The 13,061-nt window shown below is 41.8% G+C and overlaps 1 non-coding gene across 1 annotated transcript; it reads right to left on the minus strand.

The window, feature by feature from the left end:
• Positions 1-889: 889 nt before the first annotated feature.
• LOC127676484 (U6 spliceosomal RNA) lies at positions 890-996 on the minus strand. The gene has a single exon (XR_007975961.1). It is a non-coding gene; the product is annotated as a U6 spliceosomal RNA (small nuclear RNA).
• Between the last annotated feature and the right edge of the window lie 12,065 nt (positions 997-13,061).

Here is a 13,061-nt window from a genome sequence, read left to right on the forward strand (position 1 = left end):
TAGTCATCTCTGAAATACCCTCATAGATATGCACAAAATGTGCTTCACTGACTACCTAGATATTCCCTAATTCATGCTACTTTTTTTGTTTGTTCTTAGAAGTTCAATAATTTTGGTATAGTATTCAACTTCAAGGGACAAATAAAGGTGATCGAACTTTCTTTTGAAAAACTAGATGGACTAGAGAAGGAATTGAGCTTCCTGAACCTAGGAAATGTAGGTGTATGTGTTCAGGATAGTAATATGATATGACTTAGAGTTACTACTTCAGTGGGACAAATTGTCTGAATCACCTTCCATGATGCTATAGCAATGAAGAAGATTAGTTCTCCTTTTGTTCCAAGGGAGAAGGTTGTGAATACAACAGAATGCAGTTTTTGATGTTTGTTGGCGGACTTGTGTTTCTGTTTGAGTTCTTTGTAGCAGTACTCGATGGAGCATCCCAGCTGTGTAGGGCAGTTTCTAGGAGCTGTTTCTCTTCTGCACATGTGTCCAACCTGTTCAAAGAGCCTTTTATAATTTTTATAGATCACATAAATTTCTTCCATAAAAAACATCCCATAAGATAAGTTAAAAAGTGTAACTGGCCATCTGAAATAATCCTTATTTATGTCTTTAATTGTACAGAAATGCATCGCACATTCCTTCTAAAATGTTGATAAGGAGATGAAGTGATTGGCTTCTATTTTCTTTCAGGAAGATATCCAACAGTGTATTTACACATGTTTTTTGCACAAGTCAGAACTCTTGTCATTGCCTTCTTTGATTGCATCAAACACTTAAAGAATACATTGAAAATCCATGTACAAAGCATTATATTCCTAGCTGTAATTTTTTGGATGACTAAAACAATGATAATGATGTTACTTATTTGTAAACCAAAAAAAAAAAAAATATGGAAGGCATCACGAATTTGCGTGTCATCCTTGTGCAGGGGCCATGCTAATCTTCTCTGTATCGTTCCAATTTTAGTACATCTGCTGCCGAAGCGAGCAGTAATCCAGGCTACTTAACAGTTGGAGGTAACTATCCCTCTCAACTTCTTGTCAAGAAACTCTGGAAGGTGGGGCTCTAGGTAGAGGGGAATGGGATTGTCTCATGAGTGGCCACTGCTCTGGACTTTGATCCCTGATAGCAGGACAGGAAACTGACAAGAGGACCAGGAAACATGGGCTGTTAATGCAAACTCATCTGATACTTGGATGTTGATTCAATTAAAAATAACATCACTGAAGAACCAGACAGCACCAAAATGTGCTGCTAAGATGTCCCCCCTTTTTTAATTGACTCCTGCATCAAACACAAATTTCTTTTTCTCACAAAGGGGCAGGAAGTAAGGTAACAGTTTCTTGATAGGTAGGGTCTTCTTAGAGAGCATAGTGCCATCAATTCTCCACAGTAGTATGCATCTACTCCTGAGAAGGGACAGCCCTGTGCACCCTAGACTCTCTACAGAGAACTCCACAGTCACAGACAATTGCATCACTTCTTAGTTGAAAACTGTCCTGGGTAGAAAATTCTCCTTATCCTGAAGGTACTCACAGCCAAAGGCAGCTTTAGAATCTCCATTTAGAATGGATTTACAGTTGGCCATCTGGTTGGATGGAAAGTCAGACTCAAATTATTTTGTGTAATTAAGAGAAGGCTTTGAAGTGTCCTCCTTAAGTATGAAGGATGGCTGCCCAAACCATCACAGTTTCTCTTCCTGGCTGCTGTAGAAATGGTGGTGGTGTAAGTTGGGGCTACTTGAGTACAGGGATCAGTTACTGAGGAAGTTTTCTGATCTCTCTCTCAGGGGCACTTATGCAGTGACTTTCTTTTTTTTTTAAGATTTATTTAATGTTATATGTAAGTACACTGTAGCTGTCTTCAGACACACCAGAAGAAGACATTAGACCTCATTATGGATGCTTGTGAGCCACCATGTTGTTGCTGGGATTTGAACTCAGGACCTTCAGAAGAGCAGTCAGTGCTCTTACCGGCTGAGCCATCTCACCAGTCCACAGTGACTTTTCTTAAGTCATTAATTCACCCTTCATAGTGAAATGCTGCTCAGGATTCCCTCTGTTTAACTCCTTTGGGGATTAAGTACAGTGCTACCCACAAAGCCCAGCAAGATCAGATTTAATCTTGTAGAGCTGCTACACACTGAGTGCCTACTGACTGGCTCCCAGCATCCTTCGGCCATTGTCAGGTATCTCTTCCTCCCGCTGTCCTCCGTTCATTCCTACCTGCCACTCCACCAACCATGAACCTGGGCAGATATCCTTCTCACATGCTGTTCTTGTCCCATCATTTCATTATCTCACACCACACTGAGTCACTCCATGAAGCAGAACTATGGGTGGGGAAGACTGAAGCAGGTGATCTGCCAGTTTCCTGTTATAATAAGTTGGTGGCTGGAAGGGGCAGAATGGATTCTTTCAACCTTCCAGAGGCTAGAGGCTGAAAGTTCAAAATCAAGGTTGCAGTGGGGCAGCATGAAGACTCCATGGAGGCATATCTTCTTGCTTCGTCCAGCCTCTTGTGGGTCTATCTATCCTTAGCTGTGGGTTATCACTTGGTTTCTGCCTCACCAGTAACTTGATCCCCCTCTCTATGTCTGTCTTGTACACATAAGATTGCATTAAGTGCCCACCTGGGAAGATCAGAGTCTCCTCAACTCAAATCTATGACATATCTATAAAGAACATCATTTCTAAATAAGACTCCAGAAATAGAATTTAGCTATACCTTTTGATTAGGATGCATGATAGTTATTGTCAGTTTGACTGGATTTGGCATCACCTATATGGTGGTATGGCCTGTGAGGATGTTTCTAGAGGGAGTTAATTGAAGGGAGAAGACCGTAGGTGGTCATAGGTGGTATCATCCTAAGAACTGGAGTCCTAGATGGAAGGGCAAAGATAAACCAAGTGTGATCATGCGATGAACTGTCTTGTTCCATCAGGAATTGTCCATCATCATAGGATGAAACTGTAAAATACATTAAATCTTTGCTTCTTTAAATCTTTGTTCTCTTAGGCATATTAACTAATATGGGCACGGGGCGGTACCATTCAGCTCAATAAAAGGGAAGAAGTTAGACAGTCCTTAGTCTGCAATATATTTTCTCTTGAAGGGGGATCTGAGTGATGTGTTTTTATTAGCCATAAGCTATCCCTTAAACTATATAAGGGCCAGTTTTCCAAAGTTCCAATGGATTTTTTTTCTTGAGAGAAGACTTTGGAGAGGGAGACTGCCCACTCCAGTGCTGGTGGCCTTGGGGCTGGAGTTGCTACATATCATTCTCTCTCACACAATCCATCCTAAATTCTCTTTATTCTCAGCTGCCATTTACTGGTCTGAGTGGTCCCCCTAGTGATGAGAACTCAACTTGGAGCCTCCAGTAAACTGTACCTTTCTCGGGTCAATCTTGTCCAGTTCATGTATAATATGAATATGAACTTGTCCATTAATAGTCATTTGGTCAAAAGAGTACTGAATGCTCTTCAGGTCCATCAGCTAGGTTCCATGAATAGTCTTCGTTGATACTGTCATGCAAAAGCAGCCTTGCTTCCTCCTGGTGATCAGGGTAAGTTATCCCTGACAAAAATGGTGGCTACTCTTTTTTGCCAACTATTCTCTGGACATAGGAACCTATAGCACCCACATGGATTATAGTTTAACAAGATCCCTGCTGATTCCCTGGTGAGTGTATTCTCTTGAGAAACCAGAAGTTCTACCCTGCAGAGCCTAGAATTAAAAGGATGGGAAGCAAGGTGGATCCTGGAGGGTTACTGGGAATCATCATACCACTGTGCTTTTATTATTCCCTTGGCATCTTGAGTCCTGTATTCTTCCTCTTGGGGACCTAGTGACTTATACAAGGTTGGTAGAATATAGACATTAGCATTCTGCAGGAGACAGATATATTCTCCCTGTTTTAACTGCACCTCCAGTAGACCACCTAATGCCTACACAAAAGGAGGGTTTGGGTGGTTGGGCATATTATACAAGCAGCGAACCCCACGGTTACAGGCTCTTTCCTATCCACTAGCACTATATTTCTATCATGGAAAACTGCTCCCAGACCCTATAAAATCTATCAGCATTGTATGCTTTGTTTTTAGTAAAAATGTACTTTGTATTTTACTTTGAATACAGTGTCTGGCACTGTATGAATGCAGGAAATGGCAAGTTTGGGGATTTTGCAAACTTTCCTGTCACTCTGTAGAGAGCCTTATTGAGGTGCCAAGCCACCTGGCAGGAACTTGACATCGATCAATGTGAAGTTCCTCTCCCAGTCTTTGAGTGGGAACTCCTGTGTTAGTCATAATCACCTCTACCTAAGGTGGAGTGCTCAGAAAAAGGTGAAGCCTATTGTTCTTCAAGGACATGAAGAACATAGGTTGGTAGAATGTAGACATTAGCATTCTGCAGGAAATAGATATATTCTCCCTGTTTTAACTGCACCTCCAGTAGATGCACCTTTGTCTGAGATGAAGAATACAGGACTCAGGACGTGTCTCCTAAGAAACACTAGCCACCTGTGGAGCAACTGGACTGATTCTGCTGAGAAGCTTCCAGCCTTTTCCTCCTGCCTATATATATATATATATATATATATATATATATATATATATATATATATATATGGAGTTCTTCGTTAAACACTGGGACCTTGAATAGCAGGTGTGGTCTCCGTCTCTTTTTGCCACCTTCCCATACATCCCCAGCTTCCCTTCCAGGTAACCCGTTTGATGTAACTGCGGGAAGTTACACACTCTTTGATTTCCACATGTGTAATCAAAACTTCCAATATGGTAATCACTTCTTGCTTACTGTGTCATGAATTTTGTGGGCTTATGTAATACCGTGTATAATATCCAGATAGTCCAGACATCTTTAGCATATATTATGACAGATATGAGAAATAGTGTATCCCTATATAAAAGCCAGTTCATGTATAATATAGTATATTGTATTTGAATGTCAGTGTTTCTGATTTAAAGCCTTCTCTATTTAAAGCCTTCACTTGTTAAGTCACTATTGTATATCACATACCTGAGGCCATATTTATGTGCTCTATTTGTGAGCATTTAGAAGCATGGGTACCAATGGTTTGCATTTACCATGGTCTTTAGACTTGCAGATTCATTCAGTTTTCATAACGGTCAACTGGGGAATTAAATGAAAATATGACAGAGAGCATAATCCCTTCAACTGCAATCTCCACTGTTGCCTCCGGGATGCAACTCTGGTTCTGAATTACTTACTCCAGACAGTAAGTTCTGAGATTTCCACTTGACCATCTACACTCTGATAGCTCTAGAGGTCAAGGACCCAGTGTGGGATTCATACTGGTTGCCAAGTTAATAATATCAATTAGAACATGTACATCAGGAAAAATGATTCCTCTTGAGGTCCTTGAGTCAACAGACTCCACAAACCTTACTTCTACCAGAAATCTATTGACAGCAGACATGTTCCTTGCTTCTTATGAGCAGCTATGATAACATTTTAGGTTTTTGTTTCTCTTTCTTTAAAAAAACATTGAAATTATTTTCATACAATATAATTTAATCATATTCTTTTCTTCTCCAACTCTTCCCTGGTTACTTGCTACCTCCCCATCAATCCAAATTCATGATCCTCCTCAAAACAAAACATCCAGAAAAAACAACAAAAGAACAACAACAACAACAACAACAAAATGAAAATGAAAATCGAAACAGACTGTCTTTGCTAAGGTGACCATCCGTGGCTGTGAGAAACACCATGACCCAAAAGAAAGTTGGGAGGAATATTCCTGTGTTCCATTCATCATCAAAGAAGTCAGAACAGTAACTCCAACAGAGCAGGACGCTGGAGGCAGGAGCTGATGCAGAGGCCAAGGAGGGGTGATGCTTACTGACTTGCTCATTCCACTTTTTTATCAAACCTAGGACCACTAGCCCAGGAATGGTACCACCCATGATGGGCTGGGCTCTTCTCCATCAATCACTAATTAAGACAATGTTCTACAGGCTTGCCTACTGCCCGGTGTTACGAAGGCACTTCTTAACTGAGGTTCCTTCCTCTCAGAAGACTTTAGGTTGTGTCAAATTGACTTACAACTATTCAGTACACAAATGAAAGAGAGAGAGGGAGAGAGAGACACACACAGAGAGAGAGAGAGACAGAGAGAGAGACAAAGAGAGAGAAACAAAGAAACAAAGAAATAAAGGGGAAAGGTCAAGAAGACAAAAATACCAAAACAAAAAGTGCATACCAAAACACTGAGTGTCCACTTCATGTTGGCCAGCGTCTCCTGGGCACCGGGCCTGCCCTGGAGTGTAGTTGATAGGCCCAGTTAACACTCCATTGGAGAAAACCAATTTCTCTCTTTCCGAGCAGGTATTAATTGCAAATCCTTCTGGTTACTGGCAGGGCTTTGTGCCCACCTCCCCCCCTCAATGCTGGGCTTTTGTCTGGTTTGAACCTGTACAGGTTTTATGAGTGCTCTGAGTTCATGTGTTTATCATGTGTTGGAAAGTCTAGCTACTTATCTGCTGTATTATGAAACCATTACCCTGGTTATTTCCTTCCCTTCCTCCCCTCTCTCTCCCTCCTTTCCTTTTATTTGTTTTTATTTATTTATTTATTTATTTATTTATTTATTTATTTATTTACTGTTGGGGGAAATGAAACTTGGATCATTTGCATAGTAGACATACAAACATTCTACTATTAAGCCATATTCCCCACTTTTTTAGGTTTTACTTTGAGATAGAGTCTTACAAAGTTACTTGGGCTGCCTTAAACCATCTGTAGCCAAGTGGCTCCTGGGCTAGCCTTAAACTCTCTCTGTAGCCAGGTAGCTCCTGGGCTTGCGCTCTTCCTGCCTCACCCTCCTGATTAGCTGGGGTTACAGGCCTGTACCACCAGGACCAGCTACACTTGCAGGTTTTTAAGTGTCAATTACAATTCAGATCCTGGGTCTAAGGCACAACTGTTGGAAAGTCTAGCTACTTATCTTTTAAATAAATGGCCATAGGCCCCTGGGGGAGGAATTTGGGAGTCAGTACAATATATGGTTGCGGTGCTATTGAAGGATCTTGTGTCTTGCGGTCTTCTTCAACCAATAGAAACTGGAATCTGAAAGTGGTTTGTGTTCTGCAAATTGGCAAGGCTGTCTTGATATTTCCTGGGAGTGACTTTCCTCAGCCTCTCACTTATCCGTGTTGACTGGAGATCTGTTCCTAGGACTTCTGAGCTCTACTCTGTTTCTACAGTTATCTCAGATCTTGGCTGTCTTGGCTGTGCTGTGTTCTTGTTTGTCATGGTAATTCTTCCTTCCTTTCTTTTGGCAATGGAGTATCACAGCTAGCTTCAGTTGGTGGAAGTCAATATCTCCATTGCTATCAGCGAGCTAACTTTTGTAGTAGACATATATATTGTTAGCTATGGTCATTGGAAGTACTGGAGCATTGGAAGTATGGTCATTGGAACCAGTTAGTGACACTAGGTGTGGCTCTCTCACCAGCATGTTTTCAGTGGCCTTGTAAATAGTGTATCCTTTGGCCTCACATCAAGCATCCATTTCTGTAAGCTCACATCTCCAAACCTTTAATTTCTTCTTCTCTGTCTTCCATGGCAATCAGGCGATTCAGTTTCTCAGTGGGAGCCATTCCTTTCTCCAGGCTTCTAGGAGTTACCATGGCAGCAAATTCACATTATTTCCTGGGTTGTCAAATCCTGTTTCTCAATAGAGTGACCCTAAGTAAAAAGCACCAAACCAAACTAAACAAACAAACAAACCCCTCTCTTATCCAGACACACGTCCTGCTCCCGTAATCAGGCCCCTTGGTGCCTGCTTGCGCACCCTGTGTGGCATCTTCTGGCTCCTTTTGGTTGAGCTCACTTTCTTTATCAGGCTGAGCAGATTCCTGGCCAGACTATGCTGACTCAGTCCCAATTGTAGATCTGACATTCAGGAGAAAAGAAAGGAACCATCTGTTGTCTTTTGGAGAAAAGACCCTTGTGCTAACTTCCTGGGGGCGGTGCTAACTCTTCACAGGGAAGGGGTGAGCTACCTGTAAAGACTCAGAGGGTTCAGAGATTAGGAACATCCATCCAAATCTTCGAATCCCATATGTCAGATTTTGCGGATTTTGCCAGATTTGGTTAATGTCCCTGCTTTGAGTTTAAATATTCAGTTGTCTTTAAGGTTTAATAACTGTTAAATCCAATGACTTATCTTTCCTTCACCTACAAGATTTACTGTAGAACATTTTTCATATTTTCTGGATAACAAATTACAAATTTTCTTAGTTTTTTTTCTTATCCTCCTACAGGGCATCACCATACCTAGTAGCAATCATTAAGTGCTTTTATTTTTATAGTTATGTCTTCTTCTATATTTCAAATGCTTAATCAGTATATCCCTTTCTGTGTGTCATGCCAGAGCATCAGTGATGAACTTTTTACCAGTGAGTCTGCACCTCATGCTAAGGGATGTCTATAAACCTTACTGCCAAGGAAGAGGGCCTCAGAACAGCTGAGTGGTGAAAAGTTCAGTCACCCAGCATTTTCTTATCTTTCTTGGATCATTTTTGGTACCAACTGCTACTCTAAGTTTTCTAGACATCAGGTACTGAGATGAAACATGAAAGTTAAAATGAAACACAAAAGGGGATGTCTTGAGTTGGAAACACAAGAGACTTTGGGGGATGTAATAAAGAAGAAGGAAAGAGTGCACAGTAAAAGAAAAGAGGACAAGAGTATAAGGCCATCCACCTTAGAAGGATCACAAGGTCTGTCAGCCCAACAAGAGTTCCAAAGCAAAGACCATCCATTGGCAGAGTGTAAAGTTGAATGGAGATGAAACCTTTGAAGGACTTCCTTCTTGGTTAGACCTGGAGAGTGAGTTTAATAATATGCAGGGGCATAAGTTAAATTAGCTTTGCAGATAAATAATGGCTTTTTAAGTAGAAATATAACATACAATATTTTAAATAAAATAAAAGGAAAAACAGAACAAAACCCATTAAAATTCTGTTCCTTGTCTGAAATGCAAATCTAACCAGGTGAGACTGCTTGCATGTGCTCAGCCCAGGGAGTGGCACATTAGGAGGTGTGGTCGTGGCTGCAAGCATCCCCCTCTGTATTTGTCAGGCTCTGGCAGAGCCTCTCAGGAGACAGCTATATCCAGCTCCTGTTAGCAAGTACTTCTTGGCATCCACAATAGTGTCTGGATTTGGTGTCTGGATATGGGATGCATCCCCAGGTGGGGCCTTTCCTTCAGTCTCTGCTCCACACTTTGTCTCTGCCTTTGCTCCTGTGAGTATTTTGATACCCCTTCTAAGGACCGAAGGACCACACTTTGGTCTGCCTTCTTCTTGAGCTTCATGCGGTCTATGAATTGTATCTTAGGTATTTGGAACTTTTGGGCTAATATCCCAGCCCAATTGTCAGTGAGTGCATACCATGCATTTTCTTTTGTGATTGGGTTACTTCACTCAGGATGATATTTTCTAGTTCCATCCATTTGCCTAAGAATTTCATGAAGTCATTGTTTTTAATAGCTGAGTAGTACTCCATTGTGTAAATGTACCAAATTTTCTGTATCCATTCCTCTGTTGAGGGACATCTGGGTTCTTTCCAGCTTCTGGCTATTATAAATAAGGCTGCTATGAACATAGTAGAACATGTGTCCTTATTACATGATGGAGCATCTTCTGGGTGTATCCAGGAGTGGTATAGCTGGGTCCTCCAATAGTACTATGTCCAATTTTCTGAGGAACCACCAGACAGGTTTCCAGAGTGGTTGTACCAGCTTGCAATCCCACCAGCAATGGAGGAGTGTTCCTCTTTCTCACATCCTTACCAGCATCTACTATCACCTGAGTTTTTTATCTTAGCCATTCTGACTGGTGTGAGGTGGAAACTCCGGGGTCCCTAATGGAGGAATTAGAGAAAGGACTGAAGGAGCTGAAGGGGTTTGCAGCCCCATAGGGAGAGCAACAATATTAACCAACCAGAGCTCCCAGGGTCTAAACCACCAACCAAGGAGTATATATGGAGGGACCCATGGTTCCAGCCACATATATAGCAGAGGATGGTCATGTAGGACATCAATGGGAGAAGAGGCCCTTGGTTCCATAAAGGCTTGATGCCCCGGTGTAGGGGAATGCAAGGGTGGGAGGCAGGAGTGGGTAGGTGAGTGGGGGTATACCATAATAGAAGCAGGGGGAAGGGCGATGGGATAGGGGCTTTGGGGGGGAACAGGAAAGGGAATAACATTTGAAATGTAAATAAAATATCCAATAAAAATAAAAAAACATATAAAAGAAGGTGTGGCCTTGTTGGAGGAAGTGTGTCACTGTGGGGGTGAACATGGAGACCCTCCTTCTAGCTGTCTGAGGATGCTCAGTCTGTTCCTGGCCTCCTTTGGATCAAGATGTAGAACTCTTAGCTCCTCCTGCACCATGCCTGTCTGGAAGCTGCCATGCTCTGGCATTGATGACAATCGACTGAACCTCTGAACCTGTAAGTCAGCCCCAATTAAATGTTATTGTTCTAAGAGTTGTCTTGGTCATGGTGTCTGTTCACTGCGGTAAAACCCTAAGACACCAGGTGTTCTGAATTTAGTTTGTTAAATCTGGAAATTTTGTCTGGATGTGTTCAATTTCAATTTTCAACATGATTGGGCAGAGAAATGCCTAGGGTATTAGTGAGATAAACCTTTGGGTATATGAGGGCATTTCCAAAAGGATTGGCTGAAGAAGTAGGGTTAGGATCCTAGAACATAGAAAAATGGGGGGAAAAGAAAATCAACCTAATACGGGCATTCCCCTTTCTTTGAACCTGATCTGCCAAGATTCCAGCAAGCAGCCTCCTGCTGGCACAGATGGGACTTGGTCTTTCAATGGTTTCTCTCTGCCACTGTAGACTGTATTACCTGAAATATAAGCCAAAATAAACCTTTTCTTTTTCATGTTTTCCCCCCACCAGGTATTTAGTCATAGCAACAAGAAAAATAACAAATATACTGGTCACTCTATGATATTTCCCAGCTATTCCTGTTTTTATCAGGCAACTATTTTGGAATTACCTTAAAAAAATTGTGACTTGGCTTGACTGGATCGAGTTAAGGTAGACTGAAACATAGTAAGTTCTGGGGTCTACCTGTAAGTTAGTTTCTCGAAGGGAGAGCTGAGCAGGTCTCAGCATTTGGCTGATCTATTTTCTTCTTAAACATTGTGTCTCTAGCTGAGCTCAATCCCAGGAACTAAAATGTGTTTTCTTACTTGTCATAGCCCCATTAACTAACGGTGCTTGGCTCATGGTACCTGTTTTGATGGTACTTATTAAATCGAATTGTGGTTAATAGTTTCAGGGATCTGGCAAATAAGGATAAGACAGGAAGAGGCCCTCAGTTATTTCCTTCTCAGAGGGGTTTTGCTAGATTGTCAATGCCTTTCTGTGGTATAATTACAACAAGCAAAGGTAAAGGAGGGGGTGGTCAGCTATAAGTGGAAGTCCAAGTTCATAAGCACTGACTTCTATGTCAGAGCTAATTATTTTTGGCATTAATTAGATCCAAGTAAACTGTTGGCTGCAGTTAGGGAGTTTCAAAACCGATCTTGTAAATGAAGATTAGTGTGAAGTACCAATGTATGTGCCTCTGCTACCATCTATCTATCTATCTATCTATCTATCTATCTATCTATCTATCTACATCTATCTCTCTATCTCTCTCTCTTTATCTATCTATCTATCTATCTATCTATCTATCTATCTATCTATCTCTATATGTATATCTTGCACAGAGGGTTCAAAACTACAAGACCCCATACAGAACTTGTTCTTCTGTTCTAGCACTGACTCATATTCCAGTTCACCTCCAGCAAGTAAGCCAGAAGTCTTCTCCTACCCATCTACAGTATGCAGTTTCCAAACTTGGAGAAAGTTCTGTGGGCTCTGCTTATATTCTCTGTGGTCTCTGCTTTGGTCCATACCATCTCTGACCAGGATATGAATATGTCAGTTACCTTCCTGCCTTTGCTATTGCTTTCTCTCCAATCTGTCTTCTACAGTGTTGTCAGGGGGATTTAGATTTAAACTATAAAAGAAACTATACCAAATCTAATCAATCAAAAAATGTTATTTTCTTCCTTACATAAAACCTTCCTCTTTTCAGGATCAAGTCCAAATTCCACCCATTGTTCTGCTTGCCAAAGACACTTACTCCACTTTTAAATATGCAGTCTAAGCTGAGTTTGGGAGTCCAGGCCTGTAACTTCAAATGTACAGCCCTGTAACTCCAGATGTGCTGCCTTGTAACTACAGATGTACAGCCCTGTAAGTCCAGATGTACAACTCTGTAACTCCAGATGTACAGCCCTGTAATTCCAGATGTACAGCCCTATAACTCCAGATGTACAGTCCTATAACTCCAGATGTGCAGTCCTGTAACTCCAAATGTACAGCCCTGTAACTCCAGATGTGCAGCCTTGTAACTACAGATGTACAGCCCCGTAACTACAGATGTGCAACCCTGTAACTCCAGGTATGCAGTAATTCCACATGTGAGTCCTGTAACTCCAGATGTGCAGCCCTTTAATTCCAGATGTTTGGAAGGCTGATACAGGAAGATTGTAAATCTGCTTAGACTAAAGTTCAGTGCTAACAAAGGCAACATACCAAGACCCTGTCTTGTGAGGGGAAAAAGGACAGGGAGGGACAAAAGGGGGTGCGGGATCAGGTACTGCAGGACAGGAGAGGTACTGAGGGTCAGGAAATTGAATACAAGTATGTAGTAGTGGGAGGGGTTGAGGAACTGGACATAGCCACTGGAGGGTCCCACTACAGAGAAGTGAGAGATTCCCAGGATGAAATGGGGATGACTTTAGCCGAAATGTGCAGCAAAGGGGAGCTAGAACCTGTAGAGACCACCTCCAGTAGATAGGTCGTGCCCCCAGTTGAGGGGTGGGGCCACTCACCCATCAATTTTTAACCCAGAAATGTTCCTGTCCAATGGAAAGATGGGGACAAAAAAAGGGAGCAGAGGCTGAAGGAAGGACCATCAGGGAACC

Source organism: Apodemus sylvaticus, chromosome 1, assembly GCF_947179515.1.
Source record: "Apodemus sylvaticus chromosome 1, mApoSyl1.1, whole genome shotgun sequence".
Classification (NCBI taxonomy): Eukaryota; Metazoa; Chordata; class Mammalia; order Rodentia; family Muridae; genus Apodemus; species Apodemus sylvaticus.